The following is a 17,292-nucleotide window of genomic DNA, read 5'->3' as shown; positions in this document are numbered from 1 at the left end:
TCAGCTCTTTGCATCGGGTGGCCAAAGTATTGGAGTTTCAGCTTCAACATCAGTCCTTCCAATGAACACCCAGGACTGATCTCCTTTAGGATGGACTGGTTGGACCTCTGTGCAGTCCAAGGGACTCTCAAGAGTCTTCTCCAACACCACAGTTCAAAAGCATCAATTCTTCGGTTCTCAGCTTTCTTTATAGTCCAGCTCTCACATCCATACATGACCACTGGAAAAACCATAACCTTGACTAGACAGACCTTTGTTGGCAAAGTAATTTCTCTGCTTTTTAATATGCTGTCTAGGTTGGTCATAACTTTCCTTCCAAGGAGCAAGTGTCTTTTAATTTAATGAAGTAGTAGCAGTAGAAATAGAAGGGAAAAATACTTTTAGGTTGAGGATTGATTTACTATGCAGCAATTGGAAAGATAAAAAGACTAGGATGATTCCTAAATTTATGTCTTTAAGGACCTCGATAAAATTCACTCCGTTGAGAGGTATAGAAGGTAGAGCAGAGTGCCATGAACATATAGTAATTATTGTTTTAATATGCTGAGTTTGAGTATGTATGGCGCATTCTAGAAGCAATTTAGAGTAGGCAGGTGGATATACATGATATATTCATGAGAGAGGCCTTCACTAGTTGTAATTTGATAATTATCATTGTTTTCTGAAACTCAGGATATGACCCACATGTCTGCTTTGTATATTACTGTATTTCCAGTATTTCTTAAAGTTTTTTTTTTTTTTTCCCAGTTAGGATTCAGTAAATATTTGTTCAGTGAATGAATCCGTTTGTATTTGACATTTAGTTAGAGGTGTTGATGAGATCGCCTGAGTAGATTATACAGAATGAGAAGAGATGACCAAGAGCAGGGTCACAAGGAAGAGAGACATTCATATTATGTCAATTCCATTACAAACCATGGACATTTTGGGAGGAATGGCCACTGAGTTAACAGGAAACCCAGAAAACAAAGTATTGAGAAGAAAATGAGAAAATTTCATAGAGATTGTCAGAATGATGTCAATGGCTACAGAGGTCATGTCAGGAAACAACGAAAAAGGATCTGCTAATCCTGGTGTCAATACAAAGATTGGAGGTGAGCCCAATGAAAGGAACTATTGAAATGATTAGATAGCAGCAAAATCAAAGTATGTTGAATGATGAAGGAGAAAGGAACATGTGAAACACACTAGCTTACTTGCTGTGAAACGAAGGCAAAATGTGAGTTATAGCAAAAGCAAGGTATAAAATTACCCATTATATACTTAATGGAATGAGATAATAAAATGGAAAAACTGAGGATACAAGAAAAGCCAAGCATAAAAGAAGTAAAAATTTAAGTTCAAATGCTACTTCTATGTTTATTCAATAGTGTGCTTCTAAGTGTCTGCACATTGTTGAATGGGCAGTTTTACATAGAAGGATTAGACATGTTTTAGTTAAGAAGGCTTTTGGTCAGTGTCTTTCAGTGAATACTAATGAGGCACATTGCATACACTGAGACTGGTTTTCATTTGTGCATCAACCTTGTTAATAATAGCATCTAATTAAGACATGCATTAGAAGTCTATAATGGTAACTTAATGGGAAAAAAATCCAATAGAATGCCATCAGGTTTTGTTACCTTAAAATTATACAAGTATAACAAATGCCTTAATTAGTTGGTAAAAGAAAGGAATATTGTAAAACTTAATTTAGTATTATTTAATGTAGGGAATAGCATTTTCCAGTACTAAGGCTTTATTTTAGTGATATATAAAATACTAGATATATTTTAAAGTAGTCATAGGAGCCTGATGGGTGACTGTCCGTGGAGTCACAGAGTTGGACATGACTTAATGACTAAACAACAGTTTCAATACAGGTCAGGAAAATAAGTTTCTACTGGGAATGTGAAAATATAAGAAATAAAATTCAAGCAAAACCTTTATAAAACCTTTATAGTAGTTCCCGTGTAAGTAAAATTCTCATTATGCGGTTTCCTTCAGAACTAGAAGTGCAAGTTGAAAATAGAAATTTGCTTAGTTTTAAAAGATTGCTTACATCATGTAGTATTAGAACAAAGAAGAAAGAACAAAACTAAATTTTGTTGAGATAAATGACTTTTGATTTCCATGCAGTAGGTACAATCATGATACTTTTAGTTCTGATTGCAGCTGGCGTTGCGTTTTTTTTCCCCTCTTAATTTTAATCCTGTGATTCTGTTTTGTTTTTTTTTTTTTTTTACATATTCTGTTTTTCCCTTAAGTATTTTGATGAATGACACTTTATGATTAATAATGTTAATAGTTATTAACTATTGATAATAAAATGAATAAATATTCACTAGCCATTAGTCCATAATAAAAGACCTGTCAAAGTTCTACAACTAAAAAACCAAAGAAGCTGGAGAAGGCTTGCGTCTAATGTACATTAAAAACTGTAATACTCCTCGGTAAGTTCAGAATGCTAAAAATTAACCAGAACTAGTCAGCCGAGGGGCTTCCCGGGTGGGTCAGTGGTTCAGTCCTATAGAAGCCGTCTGCCGATGGAGGGGACCTGTGTTAGATCTCTGACCCGGGATGGTCCCACGTGACACAGAGCAATTACACCCATGCATCACAAGCTCTGAGCCGTGCCCTAGGGCCTGGGGGGTCTCAAATACTGAGCCCACGTGTCACTGAAGCCCATGCCCCGCTCACAGCAAGAACAGCCGCTGCCATGAAAAGGCCTGGCCCGGCAGCTAGAGAGAAGCCGCCACTAACCGCAGCTAGAGAAAAACCCACGCAGCAGGGAAGACCTGGTGCAGCCAAAAATAAATAAATAAAAATAAAATTATAAAAACAAGACGAAACACAAAACAAACGAGCTTCGGAATTTGCCTTTCCCTTTTGGATTCAGATGATATAAAAAGTCTTAGGCAAAATGCTTCACGAAATATCTATTCAAAAAGTGAAAGGAAGAGAAGTCGCTCTGTCGTGTCCGACTCTCTGCGACCCCATAGACTGCAGCCCAACATAGACTGTAGCCTACAGGCTCCTCCATGCCTCTATTCAAAACCCAAGCAGTTTCTATAAGCTGATGCCATTCTGGGTTATCAGAGAAATACGTCATGTCTGGAGAAGGTCATGGCAACCCACTCCAGTGTCCTTGCCTGGAGAATCCCAGGGATGGAGGAGCCTGTCAGGCTACAGTCCACGGGTCTCAAGAGTCGGACACCACTTAGACACTAAACCTCCACCACCGCCACAAGTGACATCTCCTGGATCATCAGTCTGCACATTTTGACTGGCCTGCTACTGAATGGGGATAGGCAGTTTCCTTTCTAAGTTTGTACCAAAAGATTTACCCCAGGTAAGTTTCCCGACAAGCGAAGGCAGAGATGGGGGCTCTTGACCACTTGCTGTCGAGTCGGGGTGAGGGAAGGGAAGGTCAGGAAGCAGGGCTGAGAAGGGAACAGTAAAATAAGATCGCTGTATTAGCCGGAGACTAGCCGAACTTGGGTCGCACATGGAAGCGCTGAAGTATAAACTGCACCACATTGTTAGTATCAGCTTGAAACAAGAGGAGAGATTTTATTCCCTGGTATCAGCTAGTTGCCTGTGGGCTGCCTCAGAGCAGGAAGAGGAAGCCATAAGGCCCCCAAATGCAGCGTATTTACATCCAAGAGCAATCTCTGATAGAGGGGGGAACCTGGAGTGTTTAGCTAACAGTCACAGCCAGCTGGAAAAGCCTTTCCGTCTACTTATTTTTTGAATAGTCATTCTTCTTTACTTATTCACATGTTCCCTTAGGTCTTGTCCTTACCTAGACTTTCTAAATTATTAGAACTTGTATTTGGATGTCTTCAAAGTGCAGGCAGATGATTTTTCAACTATTACAGATGCAGATAATTTTTCCTTTCTCTAAAATCAAAAGCATAATATAGTCACAGATTGGATATTTTGTTATTTTTATACCCCAAATGCCTAATTCAGAGTTTATTGATCAAAGAAATAAACATGTGAACAGAAACTGAACCATAATTTCTGAGTAAACTATCAATATTTTTACAGACTAGAAATAATGAAACTACCAAATTCATTGCAGTAACTGTTCCATTTTGCTAAAATTTTACTGAAACACATGCCAAATAGTACAAATGTAGCAGAAGAGCTAAAACAAACTTAGAAAAATAAATATATTACAATGCAGTTTTCCTCCAAGTAAATGAATGATTATATACAGAATAGCTGATTATGCTCTATATATGTAAAAATTGTTCCTAGTTTTTGTTCAAGTTCATCACGATTTCTAGAAAATTTTTTTACCGGAGAGTGTGTGGGGCGAGCTAAAACTCCTGGTGCTGCAATTTGTCCTGAGTGTATAGCTACTCATAACCTTTATTCTGGAGGGTATACTCAAGCCTTTGAAGGCAGCCCTAATCTCTTAGCATTTGCCTCCAGGATGTGATGATGTTGTTGGATTACTATCTCAGTGGGCGGTTCTGTGTGTGGGAGGACCGTTTCAGCATGTGTAAGGCAATATGCAGAACTCAGAACCTAGCAAATTTATTTAAACATGTTTCAACTGAAGCAAATAAACACTAATTACAAAGTCAAACACAGGGAAAAGCAATAACTTAAAGTTAAGGATGATTAATGAAGTATTCATGGAGGAGGTGGGAAATGACAATGGATGTTCAAAAAACTGTAGAAATTGGGCAGAGAAGTATGGGAAAGTTTTAAAACATGAAGGTAAAATGATGTATGGGAGGAGATGTGAATTGCGTGTCTTAAGAACAGTAGACCAAGTAAGGTGGAACTGGGTGCTGTTGTAGTGAAAGAGAAAATAGTAACAACAGGAAGGGAATGGTCCAGCATCACAGGCTCAAGGAATTATTCTTATTTAGAGAGCTAAATATTTGACTGGCCTTTGAAATATAGAATGAGATGAACAGAGCTGGACCTGTGAAGATAGACACGGCCACTTTGATACCTAATTGCATGGCGAAAGAGCGATTTGGAGAGGCAAGTTTAGCAACAGTGTTAATGTGGCTCTGAGGTAGATACTCTAAAATACAGTGAAGATTTAATTTTATAAATGCTATTGACAAAAATTGCAGATGCTCCAGTCATGTTGCACATTGCATGCAGATTTCTTTTCATTACAAGCACATCATAGATGTCACTAAAAGGCTAAATGCCACCTCTTCCTCCAAAGAAATAAAGAAGGAAGAGTGTCCATATGTGCTGGATGCATATATTTCTTCTGTTTCTTAGCCAAAAAAAGATATGCGTGCATATATGCTATCAGTAAGGTTTCCATTCTTATTTCAAAATAATGTTGAGGTCATAAAACTTATAACAAAATGTAGCCATCTTGACATTTAGGATATAAATATATGTGTGTACAGACTAATGGCAGAACTGGATTTCCCAGGTGACTCAGTGGTAAAGAATCTGCCTGCCAGTGCAGTAGATGTAAGAGATGTGTGTTCGATCCCTAGGTTGGGAAGATCCCCTGGAGAAGAGCATGGCAATCCACTTCTGTATTCTTGCCTGGAGAATCCCATTGACAGAGGGGCCTGGTAGGCTACAGTCCATAGGGTTGCAAAGAGTCAGACACAACTGAAGTGATTTAATGCTCACACACACGCACACAATGCCAAAACACTGAAAACAGAATTTCATACAACACCAAAACAGGAAACACAGAAATCAGCTGGCTGCATTGTGGAGAATGTAGGGAAAAAAGAGCTTCAATAGGAATTAAACTGTTTTGATTCCAAGTGCCCTTGTATTTATAAGTCTCATTTCCTTGGCACAGAAGCAAGACTGTGAACACGAAGGGCAAGGATGGTGTCTTTGCAACCATAATACCATGCACTATGTACACTGTTTTCAAATAGTGTGTTCTAAATTGAATTATTAATATTTAATTGAAAAAGTCAAAGAAAAGAACAAAAAAAAGGTTGTCTGCAAGTTACAAATGGTTTGGATTCCTAAAAGTCACATAAACCAGTGACTTAGAAAACCAGATGCACATTTCTCATCAGAGCAACAAAAACTGAATTCATTCACTTACTCATTTCAACAATTGTTTGAGTGCATACTTAGTCACTCTTCTAAATATTGATAATAAAAATTGAAAAGGTATTATTCCTGCTCTTAAAACTTCCTTTTTATAGTTTAGTGGAGAAAGAAGTGATAATAAATCAATCAACCATAGCCTGTCAAATCCATAGTATAATAGATATATATATGATTGAGGTCCCATGGAAAAAGAGGAGTAAGTGCTTTTTTTCTACTGAGGCAAATACATAATTGAACAAAGAGAAAACTGGCAGACACTTAGGCCATATAAAACGTCCATATATGCATAGGAAGTTGAGGAATCATTGAGTTTTATACATTTGAGGATTATGATACTAAATCATCAATATCCTGATAGGGATAAGACAGAAAGAAGAGAGAATAGTTAAAAGGGATTTGTACAGGAACCAAGGTCAAAAAGGGAGATTACGAACTAAGGCAGTATCATGAAGCAAAAACAAAACAAAACAAACAAAAAACCTTGTATTTTTTAAAAAGAAATTAGGGCAATTGGATTTTAAAGGGAGGAATCAAATCCAGGGAACTTCCTACTTTTCCAGGTTAAATAGCTAGTTGGCTGGATGACAGTGTTTCACGCCAACACAGAAAGTTCTATTTAGCTCACAACATTGCCTCGGTACTGCGCTTTCATATCCACAACCTGGGGTCAGTGCTGTTCCCCAGGAATGCTGGACTACAAATCCAAGTTGAGATTTCCCGGAACCTCCACGTTCCTGTCTCACTGGTTAAGGCAGCATGATGAAGCTGTGATTGTGAAAAACAGAGAGAAAGACAAGACTCAGAGCGACCAAGAGAGAAAGAAAGAGACAGAGAAAGAAGCTTTTTAAATATTGTTTCTTTCAGTTCCATGGGTGAAAAATATTTGAGCTAAAGCACTTCTATTTCACTTGTTTCTAAAATGCACTTTGTTTCATCCCTTGTGTGTCAGAGAAAGATTTAACCTGCAGAAAATCTTCTGTAACTTATGATTACGTTCCTGCGTTAAGCTATACTTTCAGTTCAGTTCAGTCGCTCAGTCATGTCTGACACTCTGAGACCCCATGGACTGCAGCACACCAGGCCTCCCTGTCCATCACCAACTCTTGGAACTTACTCAAACTCATGTCCATCAAATCGGTGATGCCATCCAACCATCTCATCCTCTGTTGTCCCCTTCTCCTCCTGCCCTCAATCTTTCACAGCATCAGGATCTTTTCCAAAGAGTTAGTTCTTCGCATCAGGTGGCCAGAGTATTGGAGTTGCAGCTTCAACATCAGTCCTTCCAATGAACACCCAGGACTGATCTCCTTTAGGATGGACTGGTTGGATCTCCTTGCAGTCCAAGGGACTCTCAAGAGTCTTCTTCAACACCACAGTTCAAAAGCATCAATTCTTCAGTGCTCAGCTTTCTTTATAGCCCAAGTCTCACATCCATACATGACCACTGGAAAAACCATAGCCTTGACTAGATGGACCTTTGTTGGAAAGTAATTTCTCTGCTTTTTAACATGCTATCTAGGTTGGTCATAGCTTTTCTTTCAAGGAGCAAAAATCTTAATTTCATGGCTGCAGTCACCATCTGCAGTGATTCTGGAACAGCAGCAGCACCATCTGCAGTGATTCAGAAAAGAAAGTCTGTCACTGTTTCCATTGTTTCCCCATCTATTTGCCATGAAATTATGGGACCAGATGCCATGATCTTAGTTTTCTGAATGTTGAGTTTTAAGCCAGCATTTACGCTCTCCTCTTTCACTTTCATCAAGAGGCTCTTTAGTTCCTCTTCACTTTCTGCCATAAGTGTGGTGTCATCTACATATCTGAGGTTATTGATATTTCTCCTGGCAATCTTGATTCCAGCTTGTGCTTTATCCAGCCTGGCATTTCGCATGATGTACTCTGCATATAGAGACTTCCCTTGTGGCTCAGATGGTAAAGCATCTGTCTACAGTGCAGGAGACCTGGGTATAAGTAAATAAGCAGGGTGACAACATAAGCCTTGATGTACTCCTTTCCCAATTTGGAACCAGTCTGTTGTTCCATGTCCAGTTCTAACTGTTGCTTGTTGACGTGTGTACACATTTCTCAGGAGGCAGGTAAAGTGGTCTAGTATTCCCAACTCTTTAAGAATTTTCCACAGTTTGCTGTGATCCACACAGTGAAAGGCTTTGGCATAGTCAATAAAGCAGAAAGATGTTTTTCGGGACTCTCTTGCTTTTTCGATGATTGAACAGATGTTGGCTATCTGATCTCTGGTTCCTCTGCCTTTTCTAAATCCAGCTTGAACATCTGGAAGTTCATGGTTCACGTACTGTTGAAGCCTGGCTTGGAGAATTTTGAGAATCACTTTGCTAGTGTGTGAGATGAATACAATTGTGCAAATAGGGCTTGTGCAACAACACTATATATATATATATATAAGTTTTTTCTATATATATATAAGTTTTTTCTAGATAAGACTATCTTCAAAAGTTTTGAGTGAACACAAGGTCTCCCAGAGAGGGCAGACATTATATAATCAGGTGCTATGGTGGATGAGGTTAAATCAAGTTTCTGTGTTGTTTTGTTTTATATGTAAATGTTGGTGAAACAATGGAAGATGTAACACAGTGGACATTATAGAAATTGAACAGGCCAATATACTTCTTTTTAAGACTTTTTTTCTTTGTCTTTTCACATTCTCATTTTCTCTACCAAATTCTGTTTTTCTTTGATAAGCCTTATGTTTAGGGCATGTTTTAGCACAATCACATCTCATAGCAAGTGTTATAGCGTGAAATATCTATTTAATGTATTCATAAGAAGTCTACATTTTAGTGTCAGATAACAAATTAATCTTTATGTGCAGATAAGAAAGTATTTCAATCAAACTATTGCCAGCAGGCCCAACACTTCTGAGAGATATGAAGAGGAAAGTGAGAATATGTAACACATTAAATATTTTTAGAAAGGAAATAAAATGATTTCCACCATTTCTCAATTCCTGAGTGTTTCCAGGCAATGGTGTACAATGGTGAATCAAGGGAGACATAATGGATGTTCAACTTCAGTGCACTATTATCTTGGCTGACTTGGACTGAGGTCAGTGGAAAAAGAAAAAGAAAAACAATAGCAACCAATAGGTATGTGACCTACTAAGGTATTCTTGCCTGGAGAATCCCATGGATAGAGGAGCCTGCAGGGCTAACGTCCATAAGGTCACAAAGAGTCAGACACAAGTGAAGCAATTGAGCAAGCCCACAGCAGCACTTTTCCAGATATTCATATATGTCTCCAATTACAAAGCTATTGTTAGTCTTTTCCTACCAGCTTTTATCCTTAATTAAGTCACATTGCACCGTACTGCATGAACTCCACCCAAGCTACCTTCCCAATTCTTTTACCAAGATAGAGCTAACTAAACAATGCGTTGTTCTACCTCTAATTACTATTTAATTACATTTTTATAGTTTTTCAATCATAGAGTCATTATGATAAAATAGGTGCCACATTTCCACATTTGCAAGACACACAGTTAGTATATGCATGGATCAGACTAAGCCAGATACATTTTTATCTTTGGTTAAAATCCTTGTTCTAATTTAACAATACATTTCTATTTGGAATTATTCCAGGACAGTGCGGTTTACATAACAGAAAAAAAAAAAAAAAGGAAATTCTTCTAATGTGTTATAAATCATTTAAATCAGTTCACAAATTTTTCCATACTACTGCCAAATGTGTAGCAAAAATACTATTTTTGCATTTTTGGAAACTATTCTAATTCATTTCAGTAGATGACGATATAAATTTTGATTAACTGCAGTCATTTTAGTTTGATCTTGCAATTTGAGCATTCTTTTTAAATAACTCTTTCTCATTTAGGTGAAGGTCCGCTCTTTAATAATTCCTGCCTTTTCCTCCTCTTTTCCAAGTTTAAATGACCCCCTGTGTCCTATTGGTTGAGACAGAGAAAATTCCCTTGATTTGGGCTTGATGTTTTTCAGCTGTGCTCAGTCCTAGTATCTACTCAGACTACTTTCTTTTCTAAGAACTAGGTCAAAGCCAGCTTCCAATGATTGAAGCAACAGAAATTCATGGGCTGCTCCCTCCGCCTCCTCTGCTCAGCACAGTCCTGTAGCCTCCTGGGCTGGCTTTGGTGCACCTTCGCTTTTGCTCCTGCTCCTGGCGCTGTGGATGTCTTTCGGTTCAGATTTAAACTCACGCGGTGCTCAGTCCAGATTGTCTGCTGGGCCACCGGGCTCCATCCCACCACCACCTTGTACCTTCCAGTAGAAAGTTCCTTGGGGCAAGGTATCTGGTTTAAGGCCCTTAGCTAAATATCCCGCCTCCCACAGGGACAACCAGGAACGTTCTGGTCTCCCTATGACTCAGGAGAGCTAGGGGAAAAGAAAAGCTCCTAGGTTTATATGTCAATTATTTTACTGTGGTGTCATACCCAGGCTGGTCTGAGGACCCCTTAACATGTTCTCTTGCAAGACCCTTAATCACAGAATTTGAATTCCGGCAAAAACCTCGTACCCCTTTTCTCCCAAAGTCACCTAACACAGGACTGATGTTCAAGCTGAAACTCCAATACTTTGGTCACCTGATGCGAAGAGCTGACTCATTGGAAAAGACCCTGATGCTGGGAGAGATTGAAGGCAGGAGGGAAAGGGGACAGCAGAGGATGAGATAGTTGGATGGCATCACCGACTCAATGGACATGGGTTTGGATCAACTCCGGAAGTTGGTGATGGACAGGGAGGCCTGGCGTGCTGAGGTTCATGGGGTCGAAAAGAGTTGGACATGACTGAGTGACTGAACTGAACTGCACCTAAACACATCACATTTCACCGAAGACCAAAGAGTTGAGATCCCTTTCACACATGTCTTTCTTCCCCATTTTTTCTTTCCGTCTTGTATAACCATCCTTGCCCGTGGGGAAATTCTTTTGTTCTTCCGTCCACTTTTAATTGAGATTAATCTGACTTATAACCCCTTCCCTAAGACAGAGGCCCTCGTACAGAGGCCCCCATACTACGGGCACAAAGTCTACATTTACGTTGTGGCTGAGAGTTGACCTGAATCATTCAGTGTTGATAATTGATATGATAAGAAATTCAGAATCTTTTCTCTCTATATAAACATGGGTTTTAAGCATGTGTTGGTGCTGTAAAATAAGATTTTAGATGTAAGCATTTCTATTATTAAAAAATTTTAGCCATACTAAGAGTATTAAAATCCTATTTTGGATCAGAATTTGAAAGATTTTTTCTTCATTCCTATTAAAATAAGTGTAAAGTATTCCCTTTCTCTCTGCCCAAACTGGTACCTCAAAAACAGGCAAGCAAACACAAAAACATAGAAACCTCAGATAATTGGATGCTTCAGGCTGACCAGACCAAAGATACATCATCAAAGATTCATTAATATTTCTCAAATTGTTTCCCATGTTTTACATTTTGACACAGTTATATGCTTGCATACATGATTAACCCAGTGTGTTTTTGTGATATGAACATTAAAACATATCAAATTTATGTTTTAATTTTAAGATTTAATAATTATTAAGGTTTAATAATTCAAACCTGGTTCTATTTACCCAGTTTTCTGTTTATGTGTCCATGTATGGATTCTGGTTAAGAGTCTCCTAAATCTGAGCACAGAGATTTTCTGTATATGCATTTATTATCATTTTCTGAGAAAATTAACAGTGTTTTCATCAGTTCTTCACAGGGGAAAATGACAAAATATTAAGAATCTTTTCACTGAAAAGAATGGGAAAAAATAAGAAGGAATAGGAGGACAATTAAAATAAGCACCAATAATGCAGAGAAAATGCTCCTTAAAATTAAAAATGCCAAAAATAATTGTGTTGGTGTAAGGAATTATTTTTTTTTATGCTCTTTAGCTCTGGAAAACAACAGAATGGGAAAGACTAGTGATTTCTTCAAGAAAATTAGAGATATCAAGGGAATATTTCACACAAAGATGGGTTCAATAAAGGACAGAAATGGTATGACCCTAACAGAAGCAGAAGATATCAAGAAGTGGTGGCAAGTATACACAGAAGAATTGTACAAAAAAGATCTTCATGACCCAGATAATCACAGTGGTGTGATCACTTACCTAGAGCCAGACATCCAGGAATGTGAAGTCAAGAGGGACTGAGAAATCATCACTACGAACAAGGTTAGTGAAGGTGATAGAATTCCAGTTGAGCTATTTCACATCCTGAAAGATGATGCTGTGAAAGTGCTGTACTCAATATGCCAGCAAATTTGGAAAACTCAGCAGTGGCCACAGGACTGGAAAAGGTCAGTTATCATTCCAATCCCTAAGAAAAGCAATCCCAAAGAATGCTCAAACTACCGCACAATTGCACTCATCTCACATGCTAGTAAAGTAATGTTCAAAATTCTCCAAGCCAGGCTTCAGCAATACGTGAACCGAGAACTTCCAGATGTTCAAGCTGGTTTTAGAAAAGGCAGAGGAACCAGAGATCAAATTGTCAGCATCTGTTGGATCATAGAAAACAATAGAAACATAGAAAACATAGAAAACAAGAGAATTCCAGAAAAACGTCTATTTCTGCTTTATTGACTACGCCAAAGCCTTTGACTGTGTGGATCACAATAAACTGTGGAAAATTCTGAAAGAGATGGGAATACCAGACCACCTGACATGCCTCTTGAGAAACCTGTATGCAGGTCAGGAAGCAACAGTTAGAACTGGACATGGAACAACAGACTGGTTCCAAATCGGAAAAGGAGTACGTCAAGGCTGTATATCGTCACCCTGCTTATTTAACTTATATGCAGAGTACATCATGAGAAATGCTGGGCTGGAAGAAGCACAAGCTGGAATCAAGATTGCAGGGAGAAATATCAATAACCTCAGATATGCAGATGACACCACCCTTATGGCAGAAAGTGAAGAGGAACTAAAAAGCCTCTTGATGAAAGTGAAGGAGAAGAGTGAAAAAGTTGGCTTAAAGCTCAACATTCAGAAAACTACGATCATGGCATCTGGTCCCATCACCTCATGGGAAATAGATGGGGAGACAGTGGAAACAGTGTCAGACTTAATTTTTTTGGGCTCCAAAATCACTGCAGATGATGACTGCAGCCATGAAATTAAAAGACACTTACTCCTTGGAAGGAAAGTTATGACCAACCTAGACAGCATATTAAAAAGCAGAGACATTACTTTGCCAACAAAGGTCCGTCCAGTCAAGGCTATGGTTTTTCTAGTGGTCATGTATGGATGTGAGAGTCAGACTATAAAGAAAGCTGAGCACCGAAAAATTGATGCCTTCGAACTGTGGTGTTGGAGAAGACTCTTGAGAGTCCCTTGGACTGCAAGGAGATCCAACCAGTCCATCCTAAAGAAGATCAGTCCCGGGTGTTCATTGGAAGGACTGATATTGAACGTGAAGCTCCAGTACTTTGGCCACCTCATGTGAAGAGTTGACTCATTGGAAAAGACCCTGATGCTGGGAGGGATTGGGGGCAGGAGGAGAAGGGGGACAGAGGGTGAGATGGTTGGATGGCATCACCGACTCGATGGACATGGGTTTGAGTGGACTCTGGGAGTTGGTGATGGACAGGGAGGCCTGGCGTTCTGCGATTCATGGGGTCGCAAAGAGTTGGACACGACTGAGCGACTGAACTGAACTGAACTGAGCTCTGTCTTTATGTTAGAATATCTCCCCTATGCTAAATTTTCTGATCTTCACCTCACTTGATTCCCCCCAGTGCCCATTAATTGCTTTCTCTAGTCAATTTTCAATGCAGCAGTCAGGGAAGCCTAAAATGCCAATTTGATCACGTCACTCATCCATTTATACCATTCTGAGGTTTCCCATTTGCACATATTAAAAATGCAGACTTCCTCGCGTAGGATTCCAGATTCTTTTATGATCTGACTACTACTGAATCCCTCAGTCTCATCAAGTGCTATTTTCTGTCCCAGGATATGTTGATGTCTCATTAGTTATACCCACTCAGAAGCCAGAGTGCAGGAAGATACTACTGATGTACTGGAGCAAGATTTAAAAATCTGGACCACAGTGCTTGGTGGAAAAGGATGAGGAATGAATCTAGAAGAGAGAAAGGTGAACAGAATCAAAGAGAATGAAGACAGTCTGACGTTGTGGGAATACCTTAACGTGGCTGGATTGGTGGTTTTCAATCCCAGTTAACAAGAGATCTCAGTTAGTGACTCCCGTTGTTTACTTTCCCAGCTCAATATGTTTGCTTCCTCCTCATATTACATGCTTGCAGAAAAAAGAGATTATATCTCTTGTTTTTGTATAGCCGAAAGAAATTGTTTTAACCTTGAAAAATAACATTTTGCTTCAATTAAATGGGGTGTTTGTGCGTGTGCATTGACTCTATTGTTAGTATTGTTTGACCCTCACAATGATTGATGCATGAGTAGTCAATAAATGAATCAATTATCACGACAGATGAAAATGCCAACTAATGTACTCATTTGATGTTGTTAGACGTCTCCCTTGCCAAATATGATGCCATCTGTAAGTTGATTACATAGCTTTATTATTAAACAGTTGGATTTTTATTTATAATGCAAGTAGTCAAGCCTGGTGAAAGTATAAAGAAGAAAGTAATCATATTACATGAAAAGAGTAAAATATGTCTATGTTGAAATTAAATTCTTTCAGGCTTTTATATATTTGTGTGCGTGCATGCTAAGTTGATTCAGTCATGTCTGACTCTTTGTGACCATATGAATCATAGCCCACCAGGCTCCTCTGTCCATGGGATTCTCCAGGCAAGAATACTGGAGTGGGTTGCCCTGTCCTCCTCCAGGATTCTTCCTGACCCAGGGATCAAACCCGTGTCTCTTATGTCTACCTGCCTTGGCAGGAGGACTCTTTACCACTTGTACCACCTGGGAAGCCCCTTTATCCATTTACTTGTTAATATTTTCTATATTTGTTAGTAAAAATCAATAAGCATGAACTAATTATAGAATTATTTAAATCCAATCTGCAAAATATAATCACACCTGCATTATTCTTGTTTGTATCCTTTGCTCTATAAATATTTTGCTCAATTTTGCTCACCGTGACAGAGAAAAACCATTGTCTTAGTTTTTACTTGCCTCAGAAGTTAAGCATTTTCTGCACTATGCTCTATAAGACAGTAAGACAGTACACAAAAATTATCCCACTCTTCAAGCACTAATATACTTCTTTAAACAAGAAAAATATTTTTTAATTTAAGTTGATTCTAGTCACCAATGAATATCGGAATAACTTTGTTTCTCCTGCACCCACCCCCCACCCCCATACACACACACAGAAATATATATTAATGGGAATTTGTGACAAGCACTCACTGTGAGCCATGTTCACTCAAAAGTAACCCAGCTTTACATTGCTTACCAGATACATCACTCTTCTACGCTTTTAAATGACAATATCTCTTTTTCTGTATTCTTAAACATATACTGTATGTTTTCCCCTGAACTTCACTGTTGCTGACGAACTTCGTCTAAAATAGGATTATTAGACAAAACTTCCCACCAAACTTCCTAAACTTCCCACCAGAAATTTTGCTAATCCATTTTGCTAATTTCTCCACTTCTTTAGATGGGATTATTTTAAGTATCTCCACAACCCTATCTGAGGCTTCAATGCATTCTGGATCTTCATCAATTTTATCTCAAGAACTCTTCCACTCATCAATATCTCACTCTCTATTGTATCATTTCTAGTGGGAAATAAAACATGGTATTTCTTTTTTAAAAATAGCATTTCTTATCTTAAAAATTAATTCTTTTGAACTTTTACTCCTTAAAACCCATTCTTATGCCTGCAGCGATGCCACGCCCTTATGGATTTCTTTCTAACTCACAGTACACACATATTCATGCTTTGTTGCCTTCTCCTCTCTTAGATTTTACCACTCATTGTCCTGTGGTGGTGGTTTAGTCACCAAGTTGTGTCTGACTCTTTCGACCCCATGGACAGTAGCCCACCAGTCTCCTCCGTCTATGGGATTTTCCAGGTGAGAATACTGGAGAAGGTTGCCATTTCCTTCTCCAGGGGATCTTCCTGACCCAGGAATCGAACCCGGGTCGCCTGCCCTGCAGGCAGATTCTTTACACCTGAGCTATGAGGGAAGCCCACTCATTGTCCTGGCGCCCTATAATCTTAGTTCTATGCCCTCTTCTAGTATTTTTTCCTCTATGTGACATCATTTGATTTGAGGTATTAAAGAAAATCTATTTCTGATTACTTCTACATGCATCTGAAATCCTGCACACCTCCGTAAAATTCAGATTAATATCTCTAACTGCCCAACTGACCTTCTCACTAAGATTGCATACAGTGCCTCAAACTGAATAAAATCTAATATTTCCTTACATATCTATTTGCTCCACAGTCTCCGAACTTCAGCCAATTTTACCACCATTTACCAAGTTTCTTCAAGGCAGCAGTCTATAAGATATACCTGATCATTGATTTTCCCTAATTGTCTACATTTGATGCAAATCCTACTTTGGAGAATGATTATTCTCTCAACATATGTAATAAATCTGCCCAAAATGTCTCCTCTGGTTTATAGATGTTGTCTGGGCTCCCGTGGTGGCGTAGTGGTAAAGAATCCACCTGTCGATGCAGGAGATGCAAGAGATGCAGGTTCGATCCCTGGGTCGGGAAGATGCCTAGAAGGAGGGCATGGCAACCCACTCCAGTATTCTCCCCTGGGCAATCCCATGGACAGAGGAGCCTTGTGGTTTACAGCTCAGGGATCACATAGAGTCAGACATGACTAAAGAGACTTGGCACGCGCCCACCCATAGATACTGCCTACCTCAATCATTCAGCTCACACTGCTCCTTTCGCTGGTGGCTCAGACAGTAAAGAATCTGCCTGTGATGCAGGAGAAGGGTTTGATTCCTGGGTTGGGAAGATACCCTGGAGAAGGGAATGGCTACCCAGTCCAGTAGTCTTGCCATTCTTGCCTGGAGAATCCAATGGACAGAGGAGCCTGGTGGGCTACAGTCCACTGGGTCGCAAAGTCGGACACGACTGAGTGACTAATGCGTGCGCGCATGCGCGCGCGCGCACACACACACACACACACACACACACACACACACACACACACACACACACACACACACACACACACACACACACACACACACACATGCTGCTTCTTTCTAGGACATCCATTCCAGCTGTTCTCTCTGTAACATTCTTAACTTTGTTATTTGCTTAACTGG

This window comes from Cervus elaphus, chromosome 9, assembly GCF_910594005.1.
Source record: "Cervus elaphus chromosome 9, mCerEla1.1, whole genome shotgun sequence".
In the NCBI taxonomy this organism is placed as follows: domain Eukaryota; kingdom Metazoa; phylum Chordata; class Mammalia; order Artiodactyla; family Cervidae; genus Cervus; species Cervus elaphus.
This window is presented reverse-complemented; position numbering follows the sequence as displayed.